At 43.2% G+C, this 9,059-nt stretch overlaps 1 pseudogene across 1 annotated transcript; it reads left to right on the top strand.

Annotated features, from left to right (window-relative positions):
* Window positions 1-6,607: 6,607 nt before the first annotated feature.
* Window positions 6,608-8,475, top strand: LOC310785067 (riboflavin transporter 2 pseudogene; annotated as a pseudogene). Its single transcript has 3 exons — window positions 6,608-7,614; window positions 7,812-7,935; window positions 8,254-8,475. The product of its transcript is annotated as a riboflavin transporter 2 pseudogene (transcript).
* Window positions 8,476-9,059: the final 584 nt, after the last annotated feature.

The following is a 9,059-nucleotide window of genomic DNA, read 5'->3' as shown; positions in this document are numbered from 1 at the left end:
CTAGCATTGCGGGTGGTTACTATGGCCCAACAAACTGACAAACTTAAAGGGATACGCCAACATTTTGGGAATTTGTCATATTGTCTATGTCAAAAACTAGAATGTACATGGTGCGCTGTACTGCGCATGCACCACGTGGCAAACGAGGAAGTCACTTCGGTTATACTCATTAGGTTTGGTTTGGTTTTCGGTGTGTGGATTTACTACAAAAATGACGTTTGGTGAGTGCACGAGTCACCCCATGGACATGTGAGTGTTTGTGTTGCTGTTGCAATGTGTATTTTGGGCGACTGACGGCTGTACCCGTCACTAGCATTGTAGTGCTAGCTAAGTAGCAACGATGGCTGTACCGCTCTGAAAATGAAACCATGTATATTCTAGTTTTGATATAAACAATATGACAAATGGCCTAAACTCCCAAAATGTTGGCGTATCCCTTTAACATAATGCAACACTGTTTAGACTGCACCTGCTCATTGCCATAGGTGTCAGCAAAGAGAAGGAAATCTTCGAGATTATTAGTTTTAAAATATGACTTTTAGATATTACAGTTTCTTCTAGATTTGGCTGTGTGTTGTTTTTCAAAATGTTTTTTTTTATTTTTACTAACATTTTTTATTTTAAACTATCTGATCATTTTTGGGAGATTTCTGATCATTCCAAATGTATAGAAAGATTATGTCATATTAAGGGAAGAACACCTTGCTTTGTTGTTGAATAAATAGTATATTAATAGTGAATAGTTTATGCACACTTATGTTGTTTTGCTAACAAGGGATTGTGATATTTCAGTTCATGAAGGAGTAACAATGTGTATAGTATCTGATATGCACTACTACCTTGTAAAGTCATTTTATTTAACATGCTGCTACAGTACATCACATTTATAAAATACACTAAATGCTTCAGAATTCTGTGAAAGAATAGTCTCAGAAAGTTGCCTTAACTTCATGGTGCAAGATACTTGTGGTGTGTGGAGATGGTGAGTACTCTGTACTGATTTTTAACAAATGGTAAATTATGTGATTAATGGCTCTTTCAACACACACAGCTGTGGCTTAGGAGACAGAGCGGGTTGTCACTAATCGAAGATCGTTTGTTCGATACCTGCCGCCTTTGTCGAAGTGTCCTTGGGCAAGATACTGAACCCCAAATTGCTCCTTGTGGTTGTGCCAGCACCCTGCATGCGTAGGGTAGCTTGTCGCTATCGGTGTATGAATGTGTGAGTGAATGAATAATTAGGCATTGTTGTGAAGCGCTTTGATTGGTCGGTTGAATAGAAAAGCACTATATAATGAGCAAGTCCATTTGCTACAGCATTCGTGACGGCGTCGGTGGCCGTTTGTAACCTTTCCCCTCAGCTTTCATTTTGTTTTGTTGATGGTTGACTTTTTTCAGATGATTATCATGCACAGTTTACGATACACACAGTTCAGTTCAGTATAACCAGGGTTATGATATCAAAATGTTAAGTGTAGCTGTGAAATGACGACTGGTAAAACAATAAAGATTTGTTGGAAAAACAAAACTTTCGGCGCATGTTTATTTAATTAAAGGATGATGCTAAGGCCTAAAGCTTGGATAACAGTCTCAAAACCCAATGCTCGTGTGTAGCTATTCTCACCTTATTCAGAAGAGACCGTCTGGCTTGAGAGACTAACGGGAAGTGTAAATACAATCAGATGTTCCGATTGTATTTACACTTCCTGTGACTCATAAACCTAGTCTGACACATAATAATGTGAGTTAAACTAGGTTTGACCAGGTGAGTCAGACTGGTTTGAGCAGGTAAAACAGATTTTTTTTTTGCAGTATAAAATTCAGCTTTATTGTTGTGGCAGTGTTTTGTAATATAATCCCCTGTCCCACATAAAAACCTGCACAGGCGACAATACTCCACTCCAATTTCTAATTCTTTCTAAAACCTCAGTGCCAACTTAATCCAAACACTGCATATTCTGTTTCTTTATTTTATTTTATTTTATTCAGAAAAAGGCAATTTCACAAAGAAACAAACTTTCCATTATTTTTTACAAATAGTCCTTTTCCAGTGATATAAACAGACAAAAAGATCAGGGGTTTTCAAAGCCTGAGACTGTGGGCCTCCCCCTCGCTCAATTCCTGGATCCTTATTGGATCATGATTATGTTATTTGATCCCATTGACACTCAACAATTTGAGCCAACATAACCTGATATTCCTGTTTGACATACTTCATACTGCACCAAATACATAAAAAGGTCTGTCTGAAAGCATTTACTTGTTCCTGGCTCTAGGAAAGTCGGGGAAACTGAAATTCCCCAAAACTATCTCTGAACTATCTCTTTAATCAAATCAAACACATTTAGGCTATTCTATGAAACCTCCTTTTAATAATAACTAATGTAAAAAAGAAAATCACTTCCCTTCACTGAGCCTCCCCTGAAACTGCTTGGAGCCCCCCTGGGGAGGCCCACCTCCCACTTTGAAAACCTCTGCATTAGATAATTATACATTGCAATATTGTCAATTTCCCTCTAGATGGCATAGTAATCAGAAAAGGAATGCTGCTGGTGTGGGATCACTGCACTGGTCAATATACAGTATTTTGAATGACCATTACACACATCCAAAATACTGACCAGCAGCTTGACCCAAAAGGAGAAGCAACAGAAAAATGCCTGAAGAAGTCTATAGACGGTTTTCACGGAATTGGGTAAAGGTAAAGTCCCACTGATTGTCACACAATTTGTGAAATTTGTTCTCCGCATTTGACCCATCCCCTGGGGGAGCGGTGAGCGGCAGCGTGCGCCGCGCTCGGGAATCATATGGTGATCCCCCCCCCAATTCCAACCCTTTGATGCTGAGTGCCAAGCAGGGAGGCAATGGGTTCCATTTTTATAGTCTTTGGTATGACTCGGCCGGGGATCGAACTCACAACCTCCCAGTCTCAGGGCGGACATTCAGACCACAAGGCCACTGAGCTGGTTGGGTTGCTATGGGAACAGTTTGAACCCTAGCTTATTTCCTGTCAGCTATTGTATTAGCAAACATTGCAACAGGAAGTAAGCTAGGGGCAATTTTGAATGTTTATGTTGTCAAATTAAAAGCGTCTATACTGTATAAAGTCCAAACATTTTGACTAGAGTGCAGATACATTTGCACATACATTTGTATTTCTTTAATTTCACTTGACTCAAGATGCAAAATGATGTCGGATGAAAACTGCTGTTCTAAGATCAATATGGGACCAGCTGAGCACATTTCAAAGTAAGTGTATGTGTCACAATAAACTAACTACTAATCATCATACTAAACACTCACTTGTTATTATGTCTTAGACTGTTTTCAATAATGAAGACTACTTCACTAGTCAATGATTGTTTATCCATCCCATTCACTAATCCATGGTTCCTTTCCATTCATCTCTCTCTCCCCTGCAGCAACGCCCTCAGGTTACATCAGCCATTCATAAATATGCACGCCCTCTTTATCCCTGTCCAATCAACGTCTCCCACGCTTTCCCTCTCTTCGGCTGTTGCCAATCACCTAAATGAAGTTCTATTTAAGACTCTTGCAAGTTGTAACTCACCCTGTTTGTTCACCCATATAGCTGCTGTTCCTGCGTTGCTGCTGCTTCGCCCCTCCTCCTCCCCTGAACACCACCAATGTCATGACTCCAGTAGAACTCCCTATGGGGGTTCTCTATCCTATAAATCACTGACGTCCTCCTCTTGTCTCAGAGGAGCGTCATCATTCCATGGAGTCATTCGCCAAATCTAAGTGTTGTTTTATCATTAAAGTTTATTGTACTTTCCTTCTAGTCTCTCATGATTGAAATACAGTAGATGTCAACATGAAATCTTTCAAATGTCATCTGACAAATTGATTACTTGCATTAACATAAATAGATTTTTGACAATGCTGATTTAAGGCCTTTACTGAAGAGTAAGTACAGTATGTATTTGCAGTTAAATTCAGGTTATTTAGTTATTTAGTTATATTTATTTATTTATTCAAAATTAATATTCTGTAATAGTAATGGCTTTGTTTTTACCCTTTAGTCAACTTCTGAAATGTGAAATGCAACTGAATGGTGAAAACACGTCCATACATTATCCCCTTAAGGAGAATTACCGAATCTTGTAGATTCTTGTACAGTATGTGTGGACTCAGGAGTTGTTTTCACTGAGAACACATGGTGATCTCTTTTGATGAACCCGAAGTCCTGCTGACAACATATTTCTTACAGGTTAAGAACATGAGCGCTCAAACAGGCGTGTGTCACATGGTTGGCTAGACGCTCTCACACCCACTGGTCCAAGGAGGGCTTAATCCCGCGGGCCGCCGGGCGGGTCACGCAGCGTTTACTGTACAGGACTTTGACTTCGCTCTCTGCAGAAACCTCCAACCCTGAAGCACACAGCATGTGAGTATCTGCAAGGATGCACACCTCCTTTATTCTCTGCAAATGAAAACACTGATTTTTAATGGTTTGAATGTTCTATATTTATTTATTTGTTTATTTATTTATTTATTATTGAAAGCTCAGTTATTATTTTCATGCAGATTGTTTCTTGGAAGTATGTTGATGCTTTAAATTGAATGCTCCCACATTATTCATAGTGATATATTCCAAGTGGCACAGGTCAGTCGATACTGAACTTTTTATAAACTTCTGACAATATCAAACTAGATTTTCTTCTTTATAATATACTTTTTCTTTTATAATTATGCTTCTATGTTACCTGAGATCAACCCTAACAGAGTGTCTTAACACTTGCTTTTCATGTTACATTCACCTTTGAAGACACTCTTCTAACGCAACGCATGCATTTCCTACTATTGTTCCCTCATTCCTTTACTGATTAAAGCCCTTCCACCGCATGCCTTTTCCATCTCAATAAACAATGTCCTGCTCAGATGTTTCCACAGGTTATGTAACCCTCGTGGACGTTACCACAGCAGTGGGTGGTCATGTTTACCTTACTGCACGCTTGCTGTTTTAAGCCAGTGGTAACCCAACCCTTTTTTGTGTTAGGTGCCCCCTGACCTGTTTTGGCATGCCAATATTATCCCCTCACTCATGCATGTCCATGATTCTCCTAAATGTGTTATATTAAACTCATATTACACTTTTAGTAGGCCTCTCTAACACATCTGATTATTAAATGAAAATACAATTCTGGCAGTTTTCAATTGGAAAAAGCATCTATTTTTTGTGTGCATGTTTTTAGCGGGGGGGGGTTCTTATCTGGAGGAAACCCCAGGGGAGCACGGGGAGAACATGCAAACTCCACACACAAGTCGTCAGTTTTGCCAAGATGGGCCTATGAAATTACTTTGAATATTGTTTTTTTTAAATCATTTTGGAAAGAAATTGTAATCACCAATCTTTCCAAGTACCACCTGCAAAGCTGCTTAAGTACCCCATAGGGGTACACGTTTACCCCTGGTTGGGAAACACTGTTTTAAGCAAGTTGAACCTGCCTTTGCTCAAATAAAACAACGGGCCAGCAGGGTGAAATTTGGCACAGGACCCATGCAATGTTTCAGATCACATGACGCTCCCTGTGCCCTGGTGGTAATGCAGAATAATCTGCACCCGCACAGTCTGCACTGTGCATTGTACAGAAATACACAGGGCACGTGGATTAGACAATTACGAGTTTTTTTTTAAGAAGAAAAGGTTGACAGGTTTAACTAGGCTCCACACTGCAGGGACACTGAGTAAACATTAACTTGAACACTAGCTTATGTACAGTAGGAATAAGTTACATGCAAGAGATGCCTGCTCACGGTGGTCATCAATCTGTGAGTTTGACATTGTCATGCTTTGTGTTGTTATTGTCATTATTTGTTTCATAGCCTTTAAGATGTTTTACTTTTTCTATTTCTGTTAACCATGTCCTTCTCTCAATTTCCCAGGTTTTATGTTATCACTATTTAATATGAGAGGGGAGTATGGGCTATGTTACTACTGTGCATGAAAGGTCGGTGTTTAATATTTAAAAAACACTTTAAACACAGATAATTACACATTTTAAAAAGATACCAGGCAGTTTGAGTTAAAGGTTGAAGTTATCTAGTAACGTCAGTGCTTTTAAGTGTTATTTTATCAGACTAAAAGTGTCACATTCTTCCTTTCATTTTGATGTGAAACTTATCAGGTATCCGTGTAATCTGGGCACCCAGAGTCTATCAGTCTGACGACGACGACTCTTGGACAGACGGCTGATATTTCTGGCTTTCCGGTGTAGAGCCGATGTCTGTGCCAAGACTTCCACTTTCGTGCGCCGCGGTCAATGTTTGCAGTCCAACTGACGCGCAAATGGAGTTGGAGTTGACCAATCGATACATTTTGTAGGTGTTCTAGGTTCCAGACGAAATGGCTGAACTCTAATAAACAGATAACCGCATATGAGACTGTAAACAATGATGGAAGCAGAATTCCTGGTGCAGACGTCCGCTCTCCACCGGAAACAGCGAGATATCGTCTGTCTGTCCCAGAGTCTTATAGTCGTCAGACTGATAGACTCTGAGTTCCCAGATTGGATAACATTTACAGACTTCCGTTATCTCATTTTAGAACCTCTGTGACTCATAAAGCCGCCTCCCACTCGACACCATGTCCCTGCTCACCCACCTGTTGGCGTGCCTGTTTGGCATGGGCTCCTGGGTGTCCATCAACGGCCTGTGGGTGGAGCTGCCCCTGATCGTGCCCCAGATCCCGGAGGGCTGGTACCTGCCCTCCTACCTCTCCGTCGTCATCCAGATGGCCAACGTGGGGCCGCTGTTCGTCACCCTGATGCACCGCTTCCGGCCGGGCGCGCTCAACGAGACGGCCGTCATCTACGCCATCATCGCCCTGGGCACGGCGGCCAGCTTCCTGCTGGCTTTCTTCTGGAGGGAGAGCGTGGAGGTGGGGGGCGTCCCGCGCAGCGTGGCCCTCCTGGTCCTCACCTTCTTCCTCTCCGCCGTGGACTGCACCTCCTCGGTCACGTTCCTGCCGTTCATGACGCGCCTCAAGCCCCAGTATCTCACCACCTACTACATCGGGGAGGGCGTGAGCGGCCTGCTGCCTGCCCTGGTGGCTCTGGTCCAGGGGGTCGGGGTGGTGCACTGTGTGAACAGCACCCAGGCGGCGAACCGCACCCTCGACAGCTCCCACGGCGGCGCCGCGACCTTTGACCTGCGGGCTCAGTACCAGCCAGCCAACTTCTCGGCGGACGCGTTTTTCTTCTTCCTGAGCGCCATGATGCTGGTGTGCCTGCTGGCTTTCCTGCTGCTGAACTACCACCCCGCTGTGGCCCGGGAGCACGTCGTCAACGCTCGTTACACCAACGGGGTGAAACCGAGGAAGTGGGCCGAGGAGAAGCCCATGATCCTGGATCCGTACCGGGTGGGCAGCGTGAAGGCCAGAAGCAGCTTCGGCACCGGCGCCTACAGCTGGACGCAGGTGCTCTACATCTTTGTCATCCTGGCCTGGGTCAGCGGCCTTTCCAACGTGGTGCTTCCCTCGGTGCAGTCCTACTCCTGCATGCCCTACGGGAACAACATCTACCACCTGTCAGCCACCATGGCTGCTGTGTCCAACCCTCTGGCCTGCTTCATCGCCCTGTTCTTCCCAATAAGGTCGGTTTGGATTGTGACCCAATGGAGAACATGAAAACATTTATTAGGGCCATTGTAGGTGACATTGTTGTGTGATTTCTGAGGAGAGAAAAAACAAACTCATGAATCTGAAGGGAAAATTTTGATTGAAATTTGCAAGCGGGGGGGATGCGGGTCTCGCAACACCTCAACATATTGGTGTCATTCTGTCAACTCAGGTCCCTCCTGCTGATGGGAACTCTCACAGTCTTGGGCAGTGGAGTCGGAGCCTACATCATGACCATGGCAGTGCTGAGTCCATGTCCACTGCTAGTCAACGACTTCTCTGGAGGCGCCCTCATTGTGAGTCCATTGCTAGGCTTCAATTACTCAAATGCTAATGTTACCTTCTTACTCAGAAGTGGAAAAATGAAAAGTTTGATTCTAAGCAAGGTGGTTATACCCTTTTGGATTTCATATCTATATTGGAAAATATTGATACCTGAAGTGAATCATTCAATATCGCTGAAACACAGAGAAGCCCATTTTTAAAGGATGATTTAGGAACTTATTTTAAAAGATTTGATTTTTGTAATGATGTGCTATAAAGAGATGGTGCCACATTTTGTCTTAGGGTTTCCTTATTCTACAAGCCCACCTTCCTGTCCCTCTGCTCCTCAGGTGTTGGCCTGGATCGTCTTTATTCTCAGTCTGTCCTACGTGAAGGTGATCATCGGACTGATCCTGCGTGATGAGGGCCACAGCGCTCTCGTGTGGTGCGGAGCCGTAGTGCAGTTAGGCTCCTTGTTGGGAGCTGTCACGATGTTTCCACTGGTCAGTGTGTACAGCTTCTTCTCATCAGGAGACCCATGCACCACACAATGTCCCTCAAAGAAGATGTGACTGGACTGGAGGATACTCAACTAGTCTCTCAGGCCAGTCTATCTCTTCCACAATCCTACTTTAGCCCGTTGAAATTTGCCCAGAGGAAGTTGTTGTCGACGTCTTCCAAAGAAAAGAAAAAAAAACGCTTCAGACTGGAGGAAGTTCGATGGAATTCGTCCAATCACTACACATGTTAACAAAACCGATGCAGGTGATTGGAGAAATTAGCAGATGTCCCGCCTTGAGCGGATGTCCTGCCTTATTTCCGTTTTGACCAACTTTATGAAGTACACACGGCTAGGCGGAGCTAGCTTGCAAATTGCGGGAGCCAACACGTCTGTTTCGAGAGACTAATACTCAACAGTGGGAATCAAGATGAGATCTATGATTATTATTTATTCGTCCTGTTCGGGGAAGTAACCAGGAAGAGCCGGTGTTGACTTATCCTGTCGTTTCGGTATGAGGATGTGTCGCACGGTTACATATTCTGCATCAAATACCACCTGAAAGAGCCCTTTACAATTGTCTGATATATATATTGATAATATAAATATATAACACGACATGTAGCTAATCTCAGATAAGTGGCAAGAATTTTTTTT

The sequence above is a fragment of the Poromitra crassiceps genome (genome assembly GCF_964638095.1).
Source record: "Poromitra crassiceps genome assembly, chromosome: 11".
In the NCBI taxonomy this organism is placed as follows: domain Eukaryota; kingdom Metazoa; phylum Chordata; class Actinopteri; order Beryciformes; family Melamphaidae; genus Poromitra; species Poromitra crassiceps.
This window is presented reverse-complemented; position numbering and strand designations above follow the sequence as displayed.